The sequence below is a fragment of the Mus musculus genome, chromosome 11, assembly GCF_000001635.26.
Source record: "Mus musculus strain C57BL/6J chromosome 11, GRCm38.p6 C57BL/6J".
In the NCBI taxonomy this organism is placed as follows: Eukaryota; Metazoa; Chordata; class Mammalia; order Rodentia; family Muridae; genus Mus; species Mus musculus.
The window spans coordinates 44,111,389-44,138,648 of NC_000077.6; the positions used below are offsets into that span (position 1 = coordinate 44,111,389).

At 41.7% G+C, this 27,260-nt stretch overlaps 1 long non-coding RNA gene across 1 annotated transcript in view; it reads left to right on the forward strand.

Annotated features, from left to right (window-relative positions):
• The window catches only part of Gm12153, a 175,899-nt gene extending 152,300 nt beyond the window's left edge, over nt 1–23,599 (forward strand). Inside the window, exons 6-7 of the long non-coding RNA XR_388596.1 lie at nt 12,815–12,930; nt 22,137–23,599. This is a non-coding gene — a long non-coding RNA (predicted gene 12153). The remainder of the gene's footprint in view (nt 1–12,814; nt 12,931–22,136) is intronic.
• Nucleotides 23,600–27,260: the final 3,661 nt, after the last annotated feature.

Sequence of the window (27,260 nt, forward strand, 5' to 3'; positions counted from 1 at the left end):
AGAATGAATAGCTGATGGAAGGATATTGTAAAATAGAAGAAACACATCACTCAGGGTACAGAATCAACTCCCGTGTCAGTGATAACTGAAAGCCGCAGGCATCCAGGACAGACAGATCCTCTGCTGTGGTGAAATGAATAGTCTGAGGAGAGTTAGCTAGGTGCTCCAAAGACTCTGAAGCCTACTTATGACACAGAGCAACGAGCTTCCCAACAGCACAGTGATTTAACACTTGTTTTTCAAGAAGGCACTGACTTAAGAGAGCCTCTGATAGGGGATGGGGGAGATGGAGGCTATAGCAATGACTGGTGTGGCATGGAGCCAGAAGAACCTGAAATCAAATGCTTGAAAGGCAGCACAGAAACAGGCACATGAGTATTTATGCACTGAATTAATTATAACAATATAATGGCTAAGCCATTTATTGTGTGCCTGCCCTGTGCCAAGCAGAGCACGATGCTAAATGCTGCACATGCATTACCACGCTAATCCGTGCCACAGTCTCGACAAGGACCTTTTATTACTCCAGTTTTATAGGTGGGGAACAGAGCTTCAAAAAGGTCAAGTAATTTGTGCAAGTTGGTGTAGTGAAAATGGAGAAGCCAGGGTCTGAGTCCAAGGTCTGGGTATCACATCAGGAATTTTTCTTACTCTGACTTTAAAGCTGTCATCAATATTAGATTCCCCTCTTTCTCTTGCTTTTCTGAGCATATTCCAACTCCACAGCAAGTACTCTGTGAAGGTGGAAGTAGGGTTTGGAGAAAGGACTCAGTGGATAGAATAATTGTTGTGCAAACTTGAGGATCTGAGCCCGTATTCCCAGGTCCCATGTTTAAAGCTAGTCTTGAGAGTGCCATTCATTGATCCTGGTGCCTACACGGAAGAATGAAAGAATTCCTATGCCTATGGTGAGCAGTCTGTGTCAGAGACCGCTAGCTTCAGTCCTGAATGAGTAAGAGTTATAGTGAAAGACATCATCACTTGCCTTTGGATTTGAATGTACTGCCCAGTTACATGTATGCACACACATATGCATATGCCACATTACACATACAGAAACAATAAAAAACAAAGCCCTTGAGTTCTCAAGCCCTTACCAAGTGTCTTCCATACAGTAACTACCAAGGGGTCTTCTTAGGACTTAGTTTTACATTTATGTAACTGTGTGTGTGTGTGTGTGTGTGTGTGTGTGTGTGTGTGTGCTCACGTGCACTTGAGTGTCTAATGTACCTACATGGTGCCAGAAGAAATCACCAGATCCCCTAGAATTGTAGTTACAAGTGGTTATGAGTATCCCAACACGGGAGCTTGGAACTGAGCTTGGACTCTTTAGAAGATGAGCACATTCTCTTAACTGCTGGGCCATCTCTCCAGACCCTAAATAACAAGTCTTAGAAATATATTAATAAAAACATTTCCTGGGAGATCAATCCTGAAAAAAATCAGGTACTACAATAGGGAGAGAGCTTTCTGGAGAGAGTCACTACAAGATAGCCTGGACTATTAGAGACTGAAAGCAATAGTGTCCTCACTATCTCCACTGTGCTGCCTTTAATAGCCTCCTTTCCTTCTCCCCTGCTCCTGGGTTATTTGCCTCCTGTCCCACAGGCCTCTGCACAGACACCTTATCCTCTAGGAAGCCTTTGATAATTCCCTTCAGATTTAGGTTAGAGCTTCTCATAGAATCCTGTACACTTCCCATTGGAGCACTCACCTCACAGAGCTATATTTGTTTGTGGATTCTTTGGTCTTCTTCAACTACTTCATTCCTCACTGAGACTGGAGTAGTCCTCATCAAAATTATATGTAAATGTATGCAATGTGTATTTTTGAAAAGTCATGTAACGGTTACATGACAAACTGATACAATAAGAGCATACCCACTCAACCCCAAGTCTACAGAGAGACAGAGGGACAGAGAAAATCAATTCTCTCCTGTTTGATAGTTTTGCCTAAACAAAATATATATCATGAGAATAACAGGAGAAAGAGTCCAGCAAGGGGGAAATAGGCAAATGTAGCTAATGACCTCATCTAATAGTTTGGATCATTTACCCTGCTATTATAGCTTCAGGAAACTTCTAGATTATCTCAAACATTAGCCAGGATGTCATAAGCCTGTCTCACTCACTCCCAGGAGGATGGGCTGTAAATATCCACTGGAATGTCAAACAGCACAGGTTTGGCACATGGTACGTGGTACGTGCCCATAGGTATCCTGTGCTGTTGCTCTGTTGCTCTGCTGCTCTGTGGTGTGAGTCTGTGATTTCCCATCTCTTCTCATATAGAACAACTCTTCAAACACTTTTTCAGCATTATCACATTAATATAAATTTCCTATCACAAATAATACTTGGAGTAATATTAAAATTAAATAAATTGTATTTAAAAATTACCAGGATGCCCATGGCTTGGGAGCCAAGATAAAGTCTGAGTAGCAGAATCTGCCCTAGTTAATCCATGAGCATGGCACAACCCATGAAAAGCCCCAGATTTCTGCCTCTGCAACATCAATGACTCCCCACCCTCCCCGTAATTGAGTACACATGATTAAAGATTAAATTGTAAAGAATCAGGAAATTTAGATACCAATGAAATGCTTTCAAAATTTCCTCCGTCATAAATCTTCCCATGACAAGAAGCTGGGTAAGTAAATTCCCCTCTAATATTTTAAGCCCCGAGCAGCCATGTGAACAATAAACAATGCAGGCTGTACATTCAAGAAGCAAGTTGAAAGTTGTGATCAAATAAATTAACAGCAAAATGAATCTGACATGTTTCCTGACAAATCGTATTATTGTGCCACATGGTAATTAGATGGAATGAGGAGTTCACATAATGCCTGTAATTATTTATTCATATGACTTTAGATTGCCTAATCAAACTTTTTATGGATTTTCTCTTTTTATTTTGTTAGCTCTGCATTTGTAAAAAGCCGCTGTGCCCATGGTGTCTCAGACACCACTTAAGGTTCAATAGAATCATTGCACAAAGCCATGGTTGAACGCAAGCTCATTTTCAAACATGAGATGGTAGATTCTATAAAAGAATATCTATGTTAGTTATTGCTCCTTCCCCAGTGCTAAACCCCAGGACCACTGATCCCCAGTTAGTGGTGTCCATAAATTCGGATGCACTCTGTCTTCAGAAGAAAAAGGTTCCAAAAGGAAGCCCTTTCCCACAGATGCAGTTTGGCCCTCATGGTATGGCATTAGATGCTACAGCAATTTACTGTGGTTTGAGTGTGAAACCTCTCCTATCCTATAGGCTCATGTCTTTGATAACTAATTTCCCAGTTGGTGGTGCTGTTTTGGAAAGGTTGTAAATGTTTTAAGAATTTGAACATGCCTGGGTGAAGTATTTCGGGGAAGACTGGCCTTAGAATTTAAAGACTGGTCCCATTTCCTGTCCTCTCCCTGTTTCCTGTCTGCAAATATGCTGTGGTCACTCCCTTCAAGTTCAAGCTGCCATGCCTTCCCTTCTTAAACACTGATTCAAAATAAACCCTTCCATCCTTCAGTTACTTTAGGCCGGTATTTTGTTACAGTCACATAAGAAAAGTAACGAATACAGAATATATTCCAATTGCATAAAGGCTCAGGCATGATAGAAGTGTGTATTTTGCCATCCCATAAGTCCTGTTTAGCCTAAGACTTGTCAGTTCAGGGATATGACTTAGAACTTCTCTCTGATGGCTTGACTTGTTCCTGTAGGCTTGCCTTCCTTCATTGTTTATACTGAGCTGGTAAAAGAAAGGCAACAATGAAAATTTCCTACTTCTCTTCACCCATGGCCTGTAACTGCTTGCGTCATTGTCAGGAGAATGTGGCCACACAGTCACAAAGTCATCTTTAGTAGGGAAGGGGTGTACTAGGGATGACGACGAAACAGGTTTTGATGTAGTTTGTAATATTGGAACCTCTGTCCTTTCCAAATTCTGTGTAGAATGAAGATTTAGAGAAGGCCAACAAGGTTGAGACTAGGATGGAGTAGACAGGAAAGAGCTGATATCAGGGAGAAAAGGAGGAAAGAAAAGGGAAAACTGTACATTTCATTACTGGGAGGCTGGAGAAATATGAATTTGGCCTCTTAAATGTATTATGATAATGGTGAATTTTATAAGTGTGATAATAGTGTTATAATAGAAAATAATGACCTTAGATGATCTCTAAAGATGTGGTTGGAGGTGAGGTGTTGTAATAGCAGTAGCTTGCTCACAAATGATCCTCCCAGTGCTCACACCTACTGTGGTGCATATGGAATAGGTAGGAAAAGATCAAATGGGCGGAAATGTTTATAGTAGGCTTTTGTGGCTATGTATAGACATGGAACAAATCCTTTAGATACTGTATAAAATAAAGTAGACTGAATTTAGGGTAAATCTTGACTTTGGGAGTCGAAAGAGCCCAGGAGTAAGGGTAACACATAAGCTCTAAGACCAGCAAAGATGATGAGGGAGCTTGCAGAGCATTTGGCTAGACTTCCTAATATGCTAGAAGCAACGATTCAAAGGCAAGCCAGGGACAGGCCTAGACAGATGGCTCGGGTACATGTTCAGAGTTCATCTAAATGGAACAAGTTTGAATAAAGGTAAGTAATTTAACTCACTTTACTATCACTGCATACTCAAGAGCCAGATCTATGCTAGAGACTATGAATACACAGATCTCGTACGTGAAAGAGAAAAGTCAGACTTCGGAGGTTAGAATCTAGTGAGTAGAGAGATAACAAGTGACTATAAAACAGTATGATGTTACAGCTGTGACAAGTTAGAAGGGAGACATTCATGGTGCTTCGGAATACCATGATGTCTAATTTTTGGTTATAAATGGTATTTAAGCTAAGATTTGTAGGATGGAGATATTCTCTCTCTCTCTCTCTCTCTCTCTCTCTCTCTCTCTCTCTCTCTCTCTCTCTCTCTCTCTTTCATGTGTGTGTGTATGTGTGTAAGACCATACAACATATATGGATACATCCTCTTTGGTTAGTAGAAGCATGGCGGGTTTGCACAATAGATAGATCAGTATAGCTGCAGGTAGTGCATGTGTATGGTGACATCAGTGATGAGAGGGACCAAGCTATGTAAGTTGTTAGTGGAGTTGAGCTTTTATTCTGTGTCTTAGGAAGGCATGGAGTATAGGTTAGTGTTTGTTGTAAGCAGCATAATCTTTGTTGCTGCTTAGTAGGGAAGGTATACAGCACAAACATAGGGGACTTCTGTAGCTGCCTCAAGACAGAATGAGAGAGGGTGGAAGGGCCTGAGAACAGGAGACTTTTAAGCTCAGGGTCATGGGTTCGTTCCCTGCATTGAGCGCCATCTATTGTGTGTAATTTTAAAAAGCCTGTGCTTGGTCCAGCTAGGCTCTGGGACCAGCAGCTGCATCCGTCTCACAGCTCCCCCTGCTAGCTCTCTCTCTCTCCTGGTCTCCTGGTCTCCTGGCTTGCTGCATGTTCAATTCCACATGCGGCTGTCTGGCCATGGTTCTCTGGCTGTCTGGCCATGGTTCTTTGAGGCTGGCTTGCTAAGCCAATCAGGCCATCCACGCCCATGTGGCTGGTCTGTAGAATGCCAGTGACCTCCCAGGTCTCACTCAGTACCCTTTAGCTCCGTGAAAGGAAAAGACTAGAGATTTTTATATTTACACCCAGCCAGATTTGTATCCATAAATCTCCAATTCCAAAATGTTCATGCAAAAAACACACAATTCAGTTACCATATTTATAAACTGCACACCTAGGTTGGGTAGATAGACTGCTACACTACTCTATTCCCCAGCTATGAGTTCCCTAGCTACTTACAGTCAAAGATCCAAAACTTATCTACAACAAAATCATGGAAGAAATTTCCTAACCTAAAGAAAGAGATGCATAATACATACAAGAAGCTTACAGAACACAAAGTAGAGTATACCAAAAAAGAAAAGTTCCCTGCCACATAGTAATCAAAATACTAAATATACACAAAGGATATTAAAAACCACAGGGATAAAGATCAAGTAACATAAATGCAGACCTATTAGAATTATTCCAGACTTCTAAACCAAGACTTGAAAAGCCAGAAGGGCCTGGGCAGATGTCTTACATTTTCTAGAGGCCAGCCCACATATCTACACTTCTAGACAGATTCCATTTACAAAAGTTAAGGTCAAGATCAGGTAAGGTACCTAAATAGTCCTATCATCCCTTAAGGAAATAGAACCAGTCATTAAAAGTCTCCCAACCAAAACAAAACAAAACAAAACAAAAAAAACAAAAAAACAAAAACAAAACCCAGGTCCAGATAGTTTTAGTGCAGAATTCTACAAGACTTTCAAAGAAGACCTAACACCAATACTCTCCAAACTATTCCATAAAGTAGAAATAGAAGAAAAACTGCCAAATTTATTCTGAGCCCACACTTCCACTGATACCACACAAACACTCAACAAAGAAAGAGCATCTCAGAATAATTTCCCTTATGAACATTAATGCAAAAATACTCAAAAAATACTTGCAAACCAAATTCAAGAACTCATCAAAGACATCGTCTACCATAATCAAGAAGGCTCCATCCCAGGGATGCAGGGGTGGTTCAATATATGAAAATCCATCAATGTAACTCACCATATAAATAAACTGAAAGAAACAAAAGTATGGTCATCTCGTTAGATGTTGAAAAAGCCTTTGACAAAAACTAACACCTCTTCATGTTAAAAAGTCTTCTAGAGATCGGTGATACAAGGAACATACCTAAACCCAATAAAGATAACATACAGCAAGCCATTAGCCAACATCAAGTTAAATGGAGAGAAAGTTAAAGAATCCCATTAAAATGAGGGACAATACAGGGCTGACCACTCTCTCCCTATCTCTTTACTATAGTTCTTAAAGTTCTAGCTAGAGCAATAAGCCAACTAAAGGAGATCAAGGTGATACAAATTGGAAAGAAGTCAATGTATCACTACTATTCATGGATTAAGATATGATGATATACATAAGTGAACTGCAAAATTCTACCAGGGAACTTCTACTGCTGATAAACACCTTTAGCAAAGTGGCTGGATAAAAAAATCAACTGAAAGAATTTTGTATTCCTCTTTTCTACAAGTGATAAATAAGTTAAGAAAGAAGTTAGGGAGACAATACCCTTCATAATAGCCACAAATAATTTAAAATATCTTGGTGTAACTTTCTTTCACCAAGCAACTAAAAGACCTGTATGATAAAAACTTCAAGTATCTGAAGAAAGAATTTGAAGAAAATTCTTCAGAAAATGGAAAGATCTCTCATGCTACTGGATCAGTAGGATTAATATAGAGAAAATGGCCATCTTACCAAAAGCCATCTACAGATCCAACGTAATTCTTTACAAACCTTGAAAAAAATAATTCTCAACTTCATAAGGAAAACTAAAACATCCAGGGTAGCTAAAACAATCCTGTACAATAACATAATTTCTGAAAGTATCACCATCCCTGACTTTAAGCTACTGAGCAATCGTTATAAAGACTATATGATAGTGGTATAGAAACTGATGGGTTGATCAATGGAATAGAATCAAAGACCTAGAAATAAACTCCACACCTATGGACACTTAGTTTTTGACAAAGAAACCAAAAGCAATGGAAAAGGCAGAGCATCTCAACAAACGGTGTTGGCCTAACTGGATGTTTGCAAGCCCCCAAATGCAAATAAATCCATATTTATCATTCTGCACAAAACCCAAAACTAGGTGGATCAAATACCTCAGTTTAAAACCAGATACACTAAATCTAATAGAATAGAAAGTGGGAAATACCCTTGAGCCCATTGGTGCTTGGTACAGGAGACAAGTTCCTGAACAGAACACCAATGGCTCAGGTACTAAGATCAACAATTAGTAAATAGGGCTCCATGAAAATCAAAAGCTTCTGTAAGTCCTTTGACTGTCACTGTCACTGACACTGTCAATAGAACAAAATCACAGCCTACAGATTAGGAAAAGATCTTCAACAACCCTTTATCAGACATAGGGTTAATATTCAAAATATATAAAGAACTCAAGAAGTTAGGCACCAACAACCCAAATATCCAATTCAAAAATGGGATATAGAGCTAAACAGAGAATTTTCAACAGAGGGACCTCTAACCGCCAAGAAACACTTAAAGAAATGTTCAAAGTTCTTAGTTATCAGAGAAATGCAAATAAAAACAATTGTGAGATGCCATCTTACAGCCATCAGAATGACTAAGATAAAAAAATTCAAGGGAAAGCTCAAGCAGGCAAAAATGTGGAACAAAGGGAACACTCTTACATTGTTGGTGGGAGTGCAAACCTTTAAAAAACTCTCTGGAAAATAATTTGGCAGTTTCTTAGAAAATAGGGAATAGTTCTACTTGAGACACAGCTATACAACTCCTAAAAGATGCTGCACTATCCCACAAGGACACTTGTTCAACTGTGTTCATAGCAGCTTTATTTGTAAACAATCTAGGTGCCCCTTAATGAAGAATGGATAAAGAAAATGTGGTTCATTTACACAATGGGATACTACTCAGCCTTTAAAAACAAAGGAATCATGAATTTTGTAGGCAAATGGATGAAAATAGAAAATATTATTTTGAGTAAGGTAACCCAGACCAAAAGGGACATGCATAGTATGTACTCTCTTATGCAGGGATATTAGCCATAAAGTACATGATAGCCATGTTATACTCCACAGACTCAAAGAATCCAAATAATAAGGAGGGCCCAAGGAAGGGTGGTTGAATCTCTCTCAGAAGGGGAAATAAAATAGATACTAGAGGTGGATGGAGGGAGGCAACTGGATGGGAGAAGGGGTGGGGAGAGGAGCAGGGTGGTAGAGAATGAGGTGTAAGGAGATCAGGGGAGAGAGAACAGAAATTAGTGAGGAGCATCTCTAGGATGTGCCAGATACCTGGGAAGCAGCGAGGCCCCAGTGTGTCTATGGAGGTGATTCTAGCTGAGGCCTCTAGCAGCGGATCCTTAAGTGGCCACTTCCTATAGCCAGGCAGGACTCCCAGTAGAGGGATAAAGACAGCAACCCACCAATAAAACCTTCAATCCAAAATGTGTCTTGTCTAGATGTGCAGGGATAAAAAATAGAGCAGAGACAGAGGGAATGGCCCAAATTGAGACCTATCCCATGGGCAGGAACCAACCCCTGACATTATTTTATTTATTTTTTATTTTTATTAGGTATTTTCCTCATTTACATTTCCAATGCTATCCCAAAAGTCCCCCATACCCTCCCCCCACTCCCCTACCCACCACTCCCACTTTTTGGCCCTGGCGTTCCCCTGTACTGGGGCATATAAAGTTTGCAAGTCCAATGGGCCTCTCTTTGCAGTGATGGCCGACTAGGCCATCTTTTGATACATATGCAGCTAGAGTCAAGAGCTCCGGGGTACTGGTTAGTTCATAATGTTGCTCCACCTATAGGGTTGCAGATCCCTTTAGCTCCTTGGGTACTTTCTCTAGCTCCTCCATTGGGGGCCCTGTGATCCATCCAGTAGCTGACTGTGAGCATCCACTTATGTGTTTGTTAGGCCCCGGCATAGTCTCACAAGGGACAGCTATATCAGGGTCCTTTCAGCAAAATCTTGCTAGTGTATGCGATGGTGTCAGCGTTTGGAGGCTGATTATGGGATGGATCCCTGGATATGGCAGTCTCTAGTCTTGGAAAGATCAGGAATTCAAGGCCCACAGCAAACCAGTAGCCGACATCAAAGTAAATGGTGAGAAGCTGGAAGCAATCCCACTAAAATCAGGGACTAGACAAGGCTGCCTACTTTCTCCCTACCTATTCAACATTGTACTTGAAGTCCTAGCCAGAGCAATTCGACAACAAACCCCTGACATTATTAATGATACTGTGCTAGGCTTACAGACAAGAGCCTAGCATAACTGTGCTCTGAGAGACTCTACCCAACAACCAATGAAAACAAATGTAGAAACTCACAGTAAAACATTAGTTGGGACTTGGGGAGTCTTGTGGAAGAGTTGGAGGAAGGATTGAGGGATCCGATGAGAACAGGGACTCCACAGGAAGAACAATAGAGTCAACTAACCTGGACCCTTGGAGGGCTCTCAGAAACTGAACCACCAACCAAAAAGCAAGCACGGGCTGGATCTCAGACCCCACATATGTAGAAGATTTGCAGCTTGGTATTCATGTGGGTGCCCCAATAACTGGATTGGGGGACTGTCCCTGAATCTATTACCTGCCCTGTGTGTCTTGACCTAACTGAGCCACCTTGTCTGGCCTCAGAGGACGTGCCTAGTCCTTAATGACTTGATGTGCCTGGAGTGTGGGAGGTGTGGGGGTGTTATACCCAAAGGGCTCCCCCTTCTCAGAGGAGAAGGGGGGATGGAAGGACGATCTGTTTGAGGGGTACTGGGAGGCAAGGGGAGCTGATATTGGGATAAGTGAATAAATAAATTCATTAATGATGAAAAAGAAAAGACAGGGACATGTCAGAGGAATTCTGAGATTGGAATGCACTGTAACCATCTGCACAGGTATGTTGATGTCCAAGTCATTATATTGACTTATGTCCCCGTACATCTTAGGTTACATAAAGTCTTTCTCCTTTAAAAAAAATTTTAAAATTAAATTGAAAATACATTTGTTGGCAATGAGTGTTTATTTTTCCTGTCCTTTACCCATTTTTAGTAGTAATTTATTTCATGTTATTGATTAGTTGTTCCTTGTATATCTTGGCTATTAACCCCTTGTTCAGAATGACAGTTGCCAGTGGCAAGAGGGTGTGTGCAAGGGAAAGGGCAGCTGTTTGTTGTTTAAAAAGCACACAGCTTCGGTGATACAGGATGAAGAGATTCTGATGACTGTAGGAAATAATACAGCAATATATTTCAAAATAACTGAAAGAATTTATTTTAAATATTCATACCACAAAGATGTGTTTCTTTCAGGTGACAAGTCCATTAATTTTAATCTGATTTGACCATTCTATAGTAATATTCATATCAAAGCAGTACACTGTATTCCATAAATTTATACAATGGTTAAAATAATAAAAACATAAAACAAAATTTCTTTTTGAAAGAGCCAAAGAAGTAGGAAGTGAGAGGAGGAAGAGGAGGAGGAGGAAGAGGAAGAGGAGGAGGAGGAGGAAGAGGAAAAAAAGTAGGAGGAGGAGGAGGAGGAGGAAAAAGAGGAGGAAGGGAAGGAGGAAGAGGAGGAGGAGGAGAGGAGGGAAAGTGCTCAGGGGTCACCTGAGAACCATAACCGAGAATGTCTGTGGACTGTAATAAAGATTATCACTGTGGACCTTAAGGGTTCCTTTCTGGCAGAGAAATGGAGTTGAAGTAGGGAATAGTGGCATTAAGATAAAAGAGGAGGTGACAGTGACTGCAGACAGCTCCTAGGAGGGGTGGAGATGGCAAAGGTCCCGCAGAGATTTTGCTTGGCTGTAGGGTCTTGGTCTTAACTGGGAGCACTGTATCCCTTTGTGTACCTGGCATGCTTTGAGCATATTTTCTGTGCCAATCACTAACTATATACATATGAAATTAAGACTGCCCTGACCTCAGGAAATTAGTGGACTAATTTTCAAACTACATGCCTTGGAACTCTGGCTTCCAGAAACATCCTTAAGGAGGGGCTCAAAAGCAAAGCAGAGTGGTTGTCTCCGTGGCTCCTGCCCCTCCCCATATCCTCCCTAGGATTATACGTTGTATGGACTTCTATATTTAGAAGATTCTTCACAAAAAATGCATTCTCTTCCTATGGGAATAAGTTTGTAAAGTAGTGTCTTATTGTATAAGAAAGAAGATTCTAGATTACGAGTTGGCAAACGTTTTGCCTGTAAGGGTATGAGAGTAGAAATATTTTACTTTGTAGCCTATAGTAGGTCTCTATAACTACTCTTCTATTTTATGGTGAAAATAGCTGTTAAGATTATGAATGGATATGACTCCATCTCAATAAAACTTTATTTGCAAGAACAGAAGGCACTTTGTAGTCGTTTTCTGCTCTGGGTGTTTCTGAGATGCATCGGAGACTCTTCAATCTATCGGCTTGATAGTATTTGCATAATTTACAGCATGTCATAAAAACAGCATCTATATTCTGTTCTACCCCAGTTTTGCTTAGTTCCAGCATTCTTTCATGGTCAGCTTCTTGACTGGATATCTTTCTAGCTGTAATGCTCGTCATAGCTCTTCCTCCTCTGGAAGGGTTTTTTCCCCAAGTCTGCCACCCGGAACTCTCTTAATGTGCTGTCCATTTCGATTTTCCTCTCATTTTAAAAGAAAGTTGTTTAAAATATCATCTCTCAGACCAAGCAAAAATATTCCTCAAAAATATTGCCTGATGACACACTCCCTCTTCAAAACACATTGATGGTGCTTTAGGGGAAACGCTGGCCTAGAGAATTCTCATATTAGGAGGGCATCATCACACTAGAATTGGGAAACAGAAAAACAAGTCTGCATGCAGCAGGCCCAGCCCAGTAGGGAGTCTGTGAGTTCCCTTGAAGTAGGAAAGCTACAGCTACTTTGTCAGATCATAGCTGGATATTCTGGACCTGGGCTATAAAAATAAGGAAGGACTAAGGGAAAGAGGCCTTTACACAGGAAAAAAAAAAACCCTACACTGTTGCTTTGGATTAGGAAGTAGAGTAAGGTAAGCACTGTGGTTTGGATCTTAAATATTTCCAACTTGATTCCCAACCTGTGCTACCAGTACAAAAGTGGTGGAGTCTTTGGGGATTGAGGCTGAGTAGAAGGGAGGAAGATAGGACCTTAAGGGTACATCCTTGAAGGTGATGTTGGGTCATGTTCCTCTTTTTCCCTCCCACCCCTGCCCAGATGCTTTACCACCCGTTCCCCAGCATGCTGATGCTCTGGCCCACTATAGGCTCCAGATAAGAGCCAAGCAACTGTGGACTTCTGCAGCTACAGGACAAAACAAACTTTTCTTCCTGGTAAGTCGATTACCTTAGGTGTTTGCTTATAATGGCAGAAAGCTGACTAACACGGAAGGAGACAAGGACTTGTAGAGCTAGATCATGATGCCTGCCCAAACTGGGATCGGCCTCTTGCCTTTGACCTTGCTTACTGACCTGATCCAGATGAATGACATTCTCCTACTGGAATTTTTATAGAAAGCTTAATAAAATGGTAAAATGGCAGCAGCAGCAACAACAACGACCACCCTAAAACCAAACTTGCTTGAAGATTGTACTGGCTAGATTTTTTTTGTGTGTCAACTTGACACAAGCTAAAGTCATCAGAGAGGATGGGGCCTTTGAAGAAATGTTTCTGTGAGATAAACAGTTGTAAAGCATATTCTCAATTAGTGATCAATGGGGGAGGGCCAAACCCCCTATGGGTGGTGCCATCCTGGGCTGGTGGTCCTGGTTTCTATAAGAAAGCAGGCTGAGCAAGCCAGGGGAAAAAGTCAGTGAGCAACATGCCTCCACCAAGGCCTTTGCATCAGTTCCTGCCTCCAGATTCCAGTCCTGCTTGAGTTCCTGTCCTGACTTCCTCCAGGGATTGTGATATGGAAGTGTGAGCCAAGTAACCCCCCCCTCCCCATCCCCTGCAACTAACTTTTTGGTCATGGTGTTTCCATGAAGCAATAAAACTCTGACTGCCAGCATGATGTCTCCCAGGAGGAAAGCACCTGCTCTACAAGTCTGACAGCTTGAATTCAATCCCCCAAATTCATGCAAACGTAGAAGGAGAGACACCCACCCTGAGATGTTGTCCTCTGACCCCGATACCTGCACCATACCATGTGCCCAGGACACATGCAGTACTAATATACAAAAATCTTTAATTGTTAAGAAAAAAAGACAAAAACTGAGTTTTGAGAGCTTCCGAATTGTGTCAGACACCTTCTTGGAAATTCCATCTAGGGAAAGGCAGTGAAGACCAGGGGAAAGGGAAGTTTCGGTAGGGGCAGTGGGCAATAGGCAAGACTTCAGGGACGTGTAGTAGGGCTGGCCAGAAGGAGGCAAGACACTCGGCTGAGAGTGAGAAAGAGGCTGGTGTGGTCCTGCCTTGTCCCTGGACTCTAGACTCTGTGACCAGCAGGCCTGGTGAGTTCTGTACATTTTACCATGCTCAGAAGCGATCTCAGGCACTGTTAGCCCAGCACTTTCCCACCTCCACCTGCAGAGTTTTCATTCAATAGGCACATAAGGGTATCCCTGTTATACACACAGTTGCTTTGAAGCCTCATGGTCACATGGAGAAGCCTCCCCCCACCCCCAGCATGTTCCCTGATGCTCAATGAATGACCCTGTTTAGATGTGGCGCTCCCGGGTGTGAATGAAAAGGCCATTACTAGATTAAATAATTGTGACTTCTAACATGTAATACCCTACAAGCTCTTCTTAACTTTAGCACAAAGATGCAAGGGAGGCAAGTTATATAGTCCCTGCTGTATGGAGGGGGCTCTGAGGCTCCCCTCCCTGGAACATTTGCTCAGGATCATGCTAAAGAATTAAAGAGGAAAGATTGGGAAACAGTTCTTACTGATCCAGCAGAACCCTCAAAAGCCATGGTTCTTATCCTTCCCAATGCTGCGACCGTTTAATACAGTTCTTTACGTTGTGGTGACCCCAACCATAAAATTATTTTTTTTGTTACACCATAACTGTGATTTTGCTACTGTTATGAATCAGAATGTAAATATCTGATATAGAGGATATCTGTTATGAGACCCCTGCGTTAATCAAGTCCCCAGAGGGGTCTCGAGCCACAAATTGAGAACCACTGCTTGGGAAGGACAGACAGAGGCTGCAGGGTTAGCAGCAGGCTGACTGGAGTTGCCATTGTCTCTGTGACATTAACAGTTATGCATGCCACCTCTTCATGTGCTTTTCTCAGATGAGGCTCACCACAGTTGATATTCAAAGTGCAGATTTCCTGGCTCTAGCCTAAATGTGCTGGATTGTGGAGTCTCTGAGGGTGAGAACTGGGAAGGTGACATTTTATAGAAGCTCAGTACATGATTCTAATGATCAACGTTTTAGGAATAATGGCCCAATGGATGAAATGACACCATAGGGGCATTCGTGACCAAAGTCAGCTCCAATAATGCCTGAACTTGTTGCCTAGGGACGGAGCATTCAGAGTTTAGGAGATGTTCTTTCCCCACTCCAATTTCTCCATCCTCCCCTTCCTCTTTTTCTCCTTTCTCTGACAGTCTCACATAGCTCAGGCTAGCTTCCAACTCTGTTTTCAGCCAAGAATGAGTTTGAACTTCATATCTCATACCTCCACCTTCTTAGTGTCAGGATTACAGGCGTGCATCACTCTGCTTGTTTATAGGGTGCTGGGATGGAGTCCAGAGATTCATGTATGCGAAGCAAACACTGAACTAGCACACCATCTCCATCTTCCTGGACCGCCTCTGTTTTCTCTTCTCTTTTCTATCCCTGTACCCCATTTTTTGTGAGAGGGGGGTCATTAGCAGCACCTCTGCTGAACAGACAGAGGCAAAACAATTTAAATTAGTGTTTCAGTTTGAGACTGCCTCTGATGGCTTCTGGAAAAGGAGAATGAAATTCTTTCTTCCATCTCCAACTAACGGGCTGTCTGTAAGAAACCCAAGCATAAGAGAGTGATTCTGAAGTCTAATTTTTTTTTAATTCCAAATTGAACAGATTGCAGTAGACACTTCAAACACACACCTGGCATGATTGCTCATTCAGCCAGTGCTGAGCATAGAAATGATTGACCCATTCTGAAAATAGAATCCAGCAGTACAAAAGAATATAAAAAAAATAGCCTCGTGTCGTGTACACAATGCAGTGTGGCTTCTGGTATTTTCATCACCAGTCAGAAGGGGTTGGACCCCATCAGCCATCTGCTTGAGTCACAGCCGGGCTGCAATGGCCGTGGCCTCTGACAGGCATCTCAATCAAAGCTCAGGCCTCTGGAAGAGTCGCATAGCAGGGAGCTGGGACCTGCAAGTGACATCCTGTAGTGTCTGTCCTCAGGGCCCCCCGTCACAGGCTACATCAGGAATGCTCGCCTACACACTTGGATCCTTAATGAGAACAAGCCAGGATGACATCAGGGAAGGCTGCTGCGCTTGTTCTCTTGGTGACGTTCAGTGTTTCTAAGTGGTCTCTGCAGTGCCGTTAAAACATCACAGAGTCCCACACCGCCTGCTGAATCCCTACATGCTAGCGTGGGCTTCTGAAGGGAACATATGAGTACATCAGCATGGAGTTTTCCTCCAGAGAGTCAAAGAAATCCTGACATTCATTATTGGCCTTACATCCAAGGATGCACCTCATTTTTCTTTTCCCATTCATTTTTTAACAGTCAACACACAAAAATCCTTCATGTAGACAGACCCTTCTGAATCTGAGTTTACTGTTTGACTATGAACTTCACAATGTCTTCTAAGCTCTTTGTTCAGTTGAATTTAATCCTGCCATCAGAGGCCAAGAGAATGGAAAACTCGGCAAGCTTGCATGCATGCTCCACTAGGGAGGAGCTATGGTCTAATAGGAGATAGAAAGAAGCCTTTTGGGACAGTCAGAGCTGGAGAGATGGTTCTGTGGATAGAATGCATGAGGACTCAGGTCCCCAGCACTGAAAAAAAAGCCAGGCATGGCAATCGATGCATGCCATCCAGTATTGAGTGTGGCAGAGGTAGGAGGATCAGTCACAGCTGCCTGGTTTTGATTTTGTCAAATCAGTGATCTCAAGGCTCAGTGAGAGACTCTGTCTCAAAAAAATAAGGAGGAAACCTGCCATCAGCCTCTGGCTTCCAAATGGGCCATGGGCACACACACATACACACACGTACAGACATATTCATACTCACATATATACATACATACACACATATATACACACATACATATACACACATATACAGACATATACACATGTATACATATAAACATACATACACATAAGCACATATACATACATAGAGATATACACATGTATGCAAATAAACATACACACGTACAAACATACACACATACACATAAGCACATACATATATGTACAAACATATACACAAATACAGACAGTTGTATAAAATAAAAAAAAAGACAAAAAGAAATGGCTGGTGTTGACAGGAGTTTCTCAAAACCTTCTAGTAGCACAGAGTGTGCCATGGAGAATGGTGTTGACCTCAGGGTGTTGGAATCCACCCTTCAAGTGTTCCCTGGCCCCAGTGCTGTGTAAAGCAAGAGCAGACTAGGTGGAGGACTCTAGCAGCTATTTCTCTAGAAAACCATCCCAGATTTGTGGGAGGAGGTCAGGGAACAAGCATGGGGCGGGTTCGCTTCAGGGAACTGGCCTGCCCCACAGCAGACAACACTAGCACTGCGGACACATTATTCTCTAGCCAACTTGGAGCCAGGCACAGAATTTGAACTTGAAGCTGGCTGGCCTTGGACCAACCACCGAAGCTGCTGTGTCCTCAGGCCGGCACCACCAGGGGCCATCGGGAGCTCTTCCTGTGTGGGAGCAGTGGTATAGGCAGAGTCTTGTTCTTGTTTTTCTTTGAAAAGAAATAATTCCAAAGTCTACCCCAAGTCAAAAGCTAGATCTAATCTTTTTTTATTACTATTATTTCTTTCTGGTAACCATCTAGAGGCGAAGGATTAGAAGCACGAAATATCAACTGTGCAATTTTAACTGTTTTCAAAGGAAGATAAAATAAATGTCAAGTCCAACAAGGTCACTTGCCCCTTCAGCAAATAATTGTCTCCACAAACCTCTTTTGATGTGTTGAAACTGAAGCAGATTGTTAATGTCCTTCACTGAGAGGACTCGGGGTTCTGCAACATTATATGGTTTAGAGTCCAAAGCAAGACCCCAGGCATTAGTCACCCTTTCTGGCTAATCATCCAAAAATAGGGAAGGCCTTTCCAGTTGTCCTTTGTAGAAGGGTGACAGAGGTGCCATCTATGGCCACCTCATAGGCTCATTCTGGCACAGCCTCTATTTTCTCTTTTATGCTTTGGGAGAAGGAAGAACCTTGAATTAAAGGTTAAGAAAACCAGACTATTTCCAGCTTGTGTTTAATTGGGACCCTTTAGCTCAGATCAAAATGAAACACAGAGTTTATTATAGGGGCACAGGAAAAGAATTCCCAAATCAAAGCACAAGAGCGACACACCTTCTTGTGTGGACTCAAAGATGGAAAGCCAGTGGAAGCCAAGGCTGACATCTGAACCTACTGCATTGTCTGGTGACTGTGCCTGTCTCCAGTAGGCTTATCATCCTCTTTCATTCAAGTTGATCATTGACTGTGCTAAAGATGGCTGCTCAACAACCCTCAGGTCCAGAGAAACACAAAAGACAATTCTAGGTTCTCTGTAGAGAAATAAGGAGAGGTGAAGTGTATTGTTGATCTCTGTCAACTACAAAACAATGATAAAGTCTAAACATGGCTGTCAGGACCTGCAGATGAGTTGTGCCAGGGTACCCAGGAATGGGGTTTAAGATGTGAGTAGATGCCTCCCAAACACACCTACTTTAGAGTCCTGCTTGTGCCCAATACATTCTAGGAAGTTTGCTCTGTAGTCAAGAAATAGACAATTGTGCATCATCACAGAGATGTTTGCACATCCGTGTTTGTAGCTGTAATTTACACAGCTGCCAAGACAGGGAGTCTGCCTTGATGCCTACCAACAGACGAGTAGGTAGGGGAGATGTGGATAATAGATTTTATCCAACCAATGAACAAATAAAGATAAAATTATGCTGTTTGCAGAATATGGACCTGGAGAGCATCCAGTTAAGTAAATTGGGCCAGATTCAAACGGACGGAAGTCATGTTTTTGTTTGTATGCAGGATCTAGGTGTGTGTATGGGTGTGTGTGTGAGAGAGTGTGTGACATGGAAGTAGAAAGTGGACAATGGGTGGAGGGATAAATCTAAAAAGAAAGAAAGGGCGAATCAGACAAGCTAAAAGAAAGTAAGAAAGATAAAATATACATATTTTCTCTTATGTGAATCTAGAGGTGTGTATGTGAGAGAGAGAGAGAGAGAAAAAGAGGGGGGTGATGGGGGAGGAAGCTGAACATAGACATAGAGGGGAATAATTTGAAAGAAGAAAAGGGTAGGCAGGGAGGATTATGAGATGTGCACAAGCAGGACATAATGATATCTACATATATGAAAATATCATAATGAAACCCATTTTCGTATGCAAACTATAAAAGTGATTAAAAATGAAACTATGTTCAAATGTGTTGACAGCTGGAAGAGGGTCCAGTACAGACAAACAAATGCAAGAGTAGAATAATTCCTTCTTATGGGCCAGGCGTGGGAATGGGGTTGTGCCCTACTCATCAGAGAATATTCAGACTACCCTTGGCCTCTGCTCATTCAATCCAAATAATATGCTGTTCCCATATGAGCCATTACACAATGTTCCATACATTACCCAAATTGTCCCCTTCATAGGGCAATAGTGACCATAAAGAGGGAGCACCAAAACTATATGCAGAGTTCCAAACAATCCATCTGAAGAAGAATGGTTGAAAGAAAATATTGACATTTTGAAAGCTAGGCAGAAAATAATCAGGAGAAGGGTTGGTGGGAGGGAGAGTGGTTGAGCCCTGTTCTTTAGTTTACAGGGCAATTGTTGGCCATACCAGTCCTTGTAGCAGTATGTTGATATTATTCATTTACAGTTCTGCTAGGCATCCTGTGACTAGTATTCCTCTACACCCAATGTGTTGAGAGATTTTCTGGAAATTTTAATTATATATATATTATATTATATTATAAATATATAGTAATAAATAATTTAATTATATATAATTATAAATAAAATATATAATTAAATTTTCAACTGTCTAAATTTATTGACAGCTGGAAGAGGGACCAGTACAGACAAAAAAATGTAAGATTAGAATATATAAATATGTGTGCGTGTGTGTGTGTGCGCACATATGTGTACACATATATATTACATTTTCAGTATAGGCAAGGCCTTTGAAGTCTTCAGACAACAGAATATTCTAAGATTTGCTTATGCTTCTTTTATGTATGTGAAAGTTTTGCCGGCATGTATGTATGTATACCACATGTGTGCCTGGTGCCTGAGGAGACCTTTAGAACTGGAGTTATACCTAGGTTTGAGTTGCTAAAGAACTGGGAACTGAGCCCTTGTTCTCAGCAAGAACAATGAGTGCTCTTAGCCACTAAGACGTCTCTCCAGCCCTGTATGCTTGATAGAGTGTCAGGTTTGAAAATAAATTACTTGGATTAGAATCTCAATTCTAGCCCTCTCTAGCTGTGCGTATCTGTTGGAATCCCCCCTATGTGGAAGGGTTTCTAGGTGGTTAAATGAGATGGAGCATTTATGGTCCTTAGGAGACTTCTGTGTTTTAAGGGTGCTCCATGGGGCAGTATGTTTCAAATGCATTATTTCTCCAGAAGATCTCATCTCTAGGATTATTGGCACTCTGAGAATGACATGATAGAAAGCTCTACTGAGCAGAAGGGCCACTCACCTATCAGAGTCTAACTTGACATCTATAACACACAGTGCCTTCTTGATTCTCGGGGAAGCTGCGAAGATGACATAATAAATGAGTGGAAAAGGATTTAGGAAAAGAATAGTTACACGCTGCTTATAAATGCTTATTAGGACCTCTCCCAGCAGCCATCTGCAGGTCTCTCACTGCTGGTGGATTCCTGACTTAGCTCAGGACATTTCTTAATTACAGCAGAGGTTGATAAGCTCTAGAATCACCAGGGAGATGTGCTCCTGGGTATACTTGTGTAGGATTATCTTGACTAGGTTAAATGAGATAAGTTAAAAGAGCCCCCTCTGGGTAATATTATTCCCTAGGCTTGGAGTGTATAAAATGGAGAATCTGAATTTAGCACCACCATTCATCACTCCTTACCTGTTGGCTGTGAATCTAACATGGCCAGATGCCTCAGTCACCCGCTACTGTAATGTCTTCCCCATGATGGACTGTAACCTTCACCATGATGAACTGTAACTTTGAACTGAGGGCCAAAAATAAACTTTCCTTTACATTTTCATCACAATTTTTTAAAAAATCACATAAGCTGGAAAAAAAACCCTAAATCAGCTTTGTTTTAAGACAACTTGGGCACCCTTTCACAGTTACTAGTTTGCTTTCATCTTTCATCTCTAGCTTCACTCTTATCCAGAGGTGACTCTGTGAGCCTTGGTTCTGTCTAATGGTTATTAAGTCTGTTTGGGGTCTGTAATCATTACTTTTCTCATGGCTGTAACAAAGTACACAAGAAGCAGCCAACCAGAAGCAACTTAATGGGTAGAGGAGATGAGATCCATCCCAGCAGGAACAGCACGGTGGCAGGAGTGTGAGGCTGAGCGCCACATCAAGTCAGCAGGCAGGCAACAAAGAGTGAACAGGAACTAGAGTTTGGATAAAACTTTAAGGCCCGTCTATCCAGTGACCCACTTCCCTCAGCAAGACTCTACTTCCTAGAGGTTCCACAGTCTCTCCAAACAGTGCCACCAGCAGGAGACTGGGTGTTCAAATGTGAGGGTTCAAATGTGTGGGCGAACATTTCATAAACCACAACGGGCTGTCAGAACCGATTCGCTTTTTATGAAAAGCACAGCTAAATGTTAAATACTCATAGTGATAGCTATTCATTTTTCTTTCTTCCTTGAGAACAGATGAGATGTGTAGAGATATAGCATCCACTTGATAGGAGTGAGGTATTGAGCAAAAAGCATAGTTCAGAGAGTTAAGGCTGATGGACTAAATATAAAGATGGCAAAATTTTTAATGACATTGCTGAGCTGCAGCGCTAAATCAAGAGCTGTCTCATTCTGGATTTCCTATGAGGTAAGTGATAAACAGCTTTATTGTCTCCGTAACTGTTTTTCCGATGCCCTGGCTGAAGTTGAACAAAGCCCCCTGAGTAGTGTGATCCAGCACCAACTAGTTAATACGAACTTTTTCCATTAGTTTCTTTTAAAGCGAAGTTGATGGTGTCTGCAAATTATGGCTGTGAAATTGTGAGTGCATGCCAGAGTGCTTGAGAAATTCTAAGAACACTTACCATATATGGATGGGAGAGGGATAGAATATTGTATCCTCTCTCCCAAAAGTCCAAGCAGCTCAGAAAAAAGTTATTTATTTTGTTCATGTTTCTTTTCTCTGTATCATCTACATGCCTCCACTAGGTTTCTCGAGCTGTCCAGGATGACGATATACACATTCCAGTGGGGGTTTCTTCTGAATCTCTCAGGCAAGCGGTTCTTGCTTGTCTTTTTCGCCTGTACAGATGACTCCTCGAGCTGAAAGCATCCCACCGGGAGGTTGCACACAGGAGGCCTCCTTCTCAGCAGGTGTACCTGTCAATCTGAGATGGGGGCAGAACTGAATTGGAAATAATTTTATTTCGACTGTAAAATCGGACTGTAAGGATTCCATCTTTTGTTGGGTCCAGATTGTGAGAATCTTGTAGAGAATTTCACTGTTGTGTTTATGAACACATGAAGTCTGTTTGCTTTCTTGGGATGCCATTATATGTTTGTCATTTGGGGGGTAATTCTGGTCTCAAAAAGGAGATGGAAAGTGCTCGATTTTCTTTATGGAGATCTTGAAGGGAGGGGAGTTGATTCCTCATTAAATATGTGGTAGAGTTCACCGGTGAAGGTACCTGGACCTGGGCATTCCTTTGTGGTAGTTTCTGTAGGTTTTAATTCATTCTCCTTCCTTTATATAGATCTATTCAGACTAATTCTTTTTGGGAGTGGGGGATGGAGAGTCATGTCATTTCAGTCTTTCCAGGACCGTGTCCACTCCATCTCTGTTCATCTAATCTACCAGAATATAGTTATTCATATGTCTCATTTTAATTTCTTTTGATTTCCAAGGTTAAGGACAGTAACCTTTCCTGCATTTTCCATTCCAGTAATGAGTCTTCCCGGACCCCCACATCAACCTAGATAAAAGTTTATCAATTGATGTTTTCAGAGAACTCGCCCTCGGCTTTGTGCTTCTTCTCTGTTATTTGTCTCTTCCAATTTCATTCACTCCCTTGCTCGCCTTCAGTGTGTGCTTTCTCATGCTCTTTGGAAGCCTAGTCTGCTCTTTTATCCCTTCATGTCTTACAGTGATGGGTGGCTTACTTACGGGACAGTTTCTTTTCTCCTTTTAAACTGTGCATCTGTCTCTCAGCACTGCTCCTATTCCTCTAAGGGTTTAAATATTTGAATCACTTTTTTCATTCATTTCCACATTCTGCCTGAGTTTATTTTTTGTGTCTTGACCTGACAGTTTTAGGTGGGTTTTATTTAATCTCTGCATATCTTTGCAATTAATGTTCATATCTCACTTTTCTGACTTGATTTTCATGAGTAGACTTTCTTATTTCTGTATGTACTCAGTGTTTTAAATGTCTGTTTTAAATAATTTCCACCAGTTTCACTGGGAAGAGGGTTCATAAAGATGCCTTACTGTTGTGGTATAAACCAACCACATGGATTGGTTTTCAGTTAGTTTGTAGGTTGACTTTTTTTTCTTTTTTTTTTTTCTTGATAGTTTTCAACCTGGAACATCTGATAATCTGTGCATAGGTTGATCTTCAAACACCAGCTATTATTTTATAAGCTTTTTTAAAAATACATAGGAATTACAAATCTGAGTATTTCCCACATCATTATTGATATACTGTTCATTTGTGCATTCAACGAATTCATATCCAACATGCAGAAATCCTTAGCATTGCTTTAGGACAGTGATTCTGAGCCTGCCTAATGCTGCAGCCATTTAACATAGCTCCTCCTGTTGTCCTGAACCCAAATAGAAAAATATTTTTGTTATGCTACTGTTATGAATTGTAACGTAAATATCTGATATGCAGGATGGTCATAGGCAACTCCTGTAAAGAGGTCATTTGACTCCAAAAGAAGTAGAGACCTACAGGCCGAGAACCACTGCTTTAGGAGCAGATGGCACTTAGCTTAAAGAAAGTAAACTGTGTGCGTGCATATAGACACATACAGAGGCACACATATGTACACGCGCATGCACATACACAGCCAACACTTTGGACACCAGTGGGTGATGATATGCAGCAAACAAGTAGAAAGACGCATAAGCAAGGTGATTAGAGATGTTGACAAGTGCTCCAAAGGAAGCTGGATATAAGGTTGTAGACTGTCAGTGATGCCAAGGAACTGATAGGGAAAACATCAGTAGGCACATTCAGGCAAGGACTCATGGGACAGGTCAAGGAGTAAAGTGGAGGCCTATAGTGGCTTTGTGTTTTGGTCTATATGCAGTAGGAATCCTGTGGAAGATCTTAATCAGAGACTACAGGGGTAACATAAGGAAACTATGGGAAGCAGGCTTCTGATGTGTAAACCTTACCTTGCCAATGGCAATGGTTTTCATGCACTCTTGGACTTGTTCCTTGGGGAGAGGTGGTCTGATCCTGGTTCACAAGGGCCAGTTACACACTTGGCTTCTTCCTGTTGTTTCCCAGGTACATTCTCAAGGACTCCTCTCAATTTCTGAGAAAAGAATAGCAGGGCTACCTCCACTTGTATGAATGAAACTCTCTGGCATGTGCTGTCTGGTTCCCTCTCCCTATACCCTTTACACATGGAGGTCTTTCCCTTACAAAACCCTTCTTCTAAGGTCTGTGGTCACACAGCTCCTCCATGACCCCTGACCTGGTCCTCAAAGCGCTGTATTATCCTGAGTCCCAGTTACTACTGAAACTAGCCATTCCCTATCAGTCACTCTGATTGAGACTCCTGGACTCTGTGGAGTCCCCAAGGTAAGGAGTAAACTCTCTGAAAACAAACACTTAAGCATCTCCAGTGGAAGGCTTGACTTGAACAACCGTGCATCCATTCTGAAAGGAAACATCTGCTTTGTGGCTTCATGATTTCCTTCAGGTGGTTTCCTTAAAGGAAAGCATGCCCTAGGCCAGCACTTTGCCTCTACTTGATCCCATGATAATAGTTCACAGAAACAGAAGCTGTAGCACCTGGGTAGAGATTGTGGTCGTGAATTCTTGGGTACAAGTCTTGGCTAACCCACTTCCAATGGATCATTAGACAAAATGATCTTTTTCAAAAGAACAAAAGCAAAAACAATAAAAAAGCAAGACAAACAAAACAACACCAACCAACCAAACACAAAAAAAAACCAAAAACTAAACCACAATGAAGATAAAAATACCCAAACTCATATGTTACATTGAATAAATAAGTTAACTAATTAATAATAGTACAGGACACATGGGCTGTTATGAGCACTAAATAATACATATCAAGTGGAAGGGACTCATTAATTAGGTATTTTATCACATAAGAAAGAGAGTGGCTAAATATAATGTATGAATTGATAAAATAGATACAAGAGAAGCGAGACATGACAGTGCAAACCTGTAACCCCCAGCATCCAGGAAATGAGGCAGGAGGATGATGAGTCTAAAGATATTCTAGAGAGAAAAATAGAGAAAGAGAGGACGAGGCAGAGGGAGAGGGGAAAAGGGAGTGGAGTGGAGAGGGAGGGAGGGAGGGAGGGAGGGAGAGAGATAGAGAGAGAGAGAGAGAGAGAGAGAGAGAGAGAGAGAGAGAGAGAGAGAGAGAGAGAGAATATCTCTACAGTCTACTCCAATGTAATACCACGGCTCTGTCTAAAAACTGGAACACAGAATCTGAGGACAGATGCCAAGACTGATGAGAAATGAGGATTAGGGAAACTTCTGGATGCTTTGAAACACAATCTCATCTCAAGCCCCCGGCAGACAGCAAGGCTAGGGAATTCGCTTACACACTCTACCTAGAAACCCTTGGCTCAGATTGTCTTTGGCAAACAAAGGGCCAAACTACAGGGGTGGGTTTGAGGTGTAGACATTGGCCAGCATGCATTTATTACGTGCCTCAAAGCACAGCCTCTGCTGTAGAGTCTAGTAGTGATGCTTAGAATTTGCAGTGGAAAAATGGAGCCAGGAGACAGAAGACATACAAGCCTTATGATTAGGTCTGTAGTGGGTACTCTTTGTCTAGAAGATTTCTGTAAATTCACATTCTCATCTGTACAATGGGAAATGAGACAGATGGTATTAAAGGACATTTCAGTTCCAATATTTTACAATGATGGAAACATAGCTATTGCCAATTTCCAAAATTCCTTTGGAAGAGGGCACTGGGCCACCTAAAGCAGAAAGTAGCTAGAGAAAAAGCCTTGTAGAGTCTTGTGATTCCCTAGCTGCCATGTTCATCTATGTGTACAAGTGTATTCCTGGCAGGACTACATACAATAACCCCAAACTCTGAACATCCCATGTGTCTGCTTACAGTAATATACTCACCTAAATCTTGGTTCATTCACTCAATGGAACACGGTAGCCACAACACAGAGTAAACTACAGCTACACATAGAAACATGGAGGAAGCTTACTAGCCTGTTGAGCAAAAATAGTCAAACACGAAATAGAATATTTGGCCCCACTCCATTTATATGAGGCTTCAAACAATGCAGGTAACTCTGTAGGAGGGCAGAGAATAGGGATCATTTTGGGAGGTGGGGAGGTTAGCACCAGAAAGAGCAACATAAAGCAGTCTCAGTGATGGTAAAGTTCAGCTTCTGTGGGTCTGGGTTAGGTAGGTGACTTAATTTTGTGAATACTAATTGAGCTGTTTATTTCTGATTTCCATATATGTTACACTTCAATAAACTTGCAGGGGAAAACAGGAGCTTGAATATGCAAATCTTGTTTAGAGTGTATGTCTCCCTTGAAGACAGAAGAGTCACTTTATTGCAGAAGGCTCATATCTTCACCCAACTTCTCAATGTGGGGGCGGGTGGACTGTCTGCTCTGGTGTTTTAAAGTGAAACTCACCTAGTAAGTCTCGGTTTCTCTTCTTGCCTCTGTCTCCCCTGTACAGGTCCCACCCTGCTGCTGTTAGGTGTGATTGCTGTCCCTTGAGCCAGTGTCACGAGTGGTTAAGGGTGATGGTCCTGGATATTGACAGGACTCGGGAGGGCTGTACTGAATGATGCCGGAGCTTGTCGGCCCAGCATCAGCTTTCACCAGTCTTTGCTTACTTGCTCATCTAGGCTCTGACTTTCTTCTTCTCTCTGTCAGGATTCTTCTCCTTCACTGTTGAAACCCAAAGCTAAAATCATAACACCCATTTTTTTAAAGCAATAAGAATCAAGACCATGTGGAGGCTGAGCATGTGTGTGTTTATGTGTGTATATTTGTGTATATGTGTGTACGTGTGTATATGTGTGTGTATATGTGTGTATGTGTGTATATGTGTATATGTTTGTATGTGTGT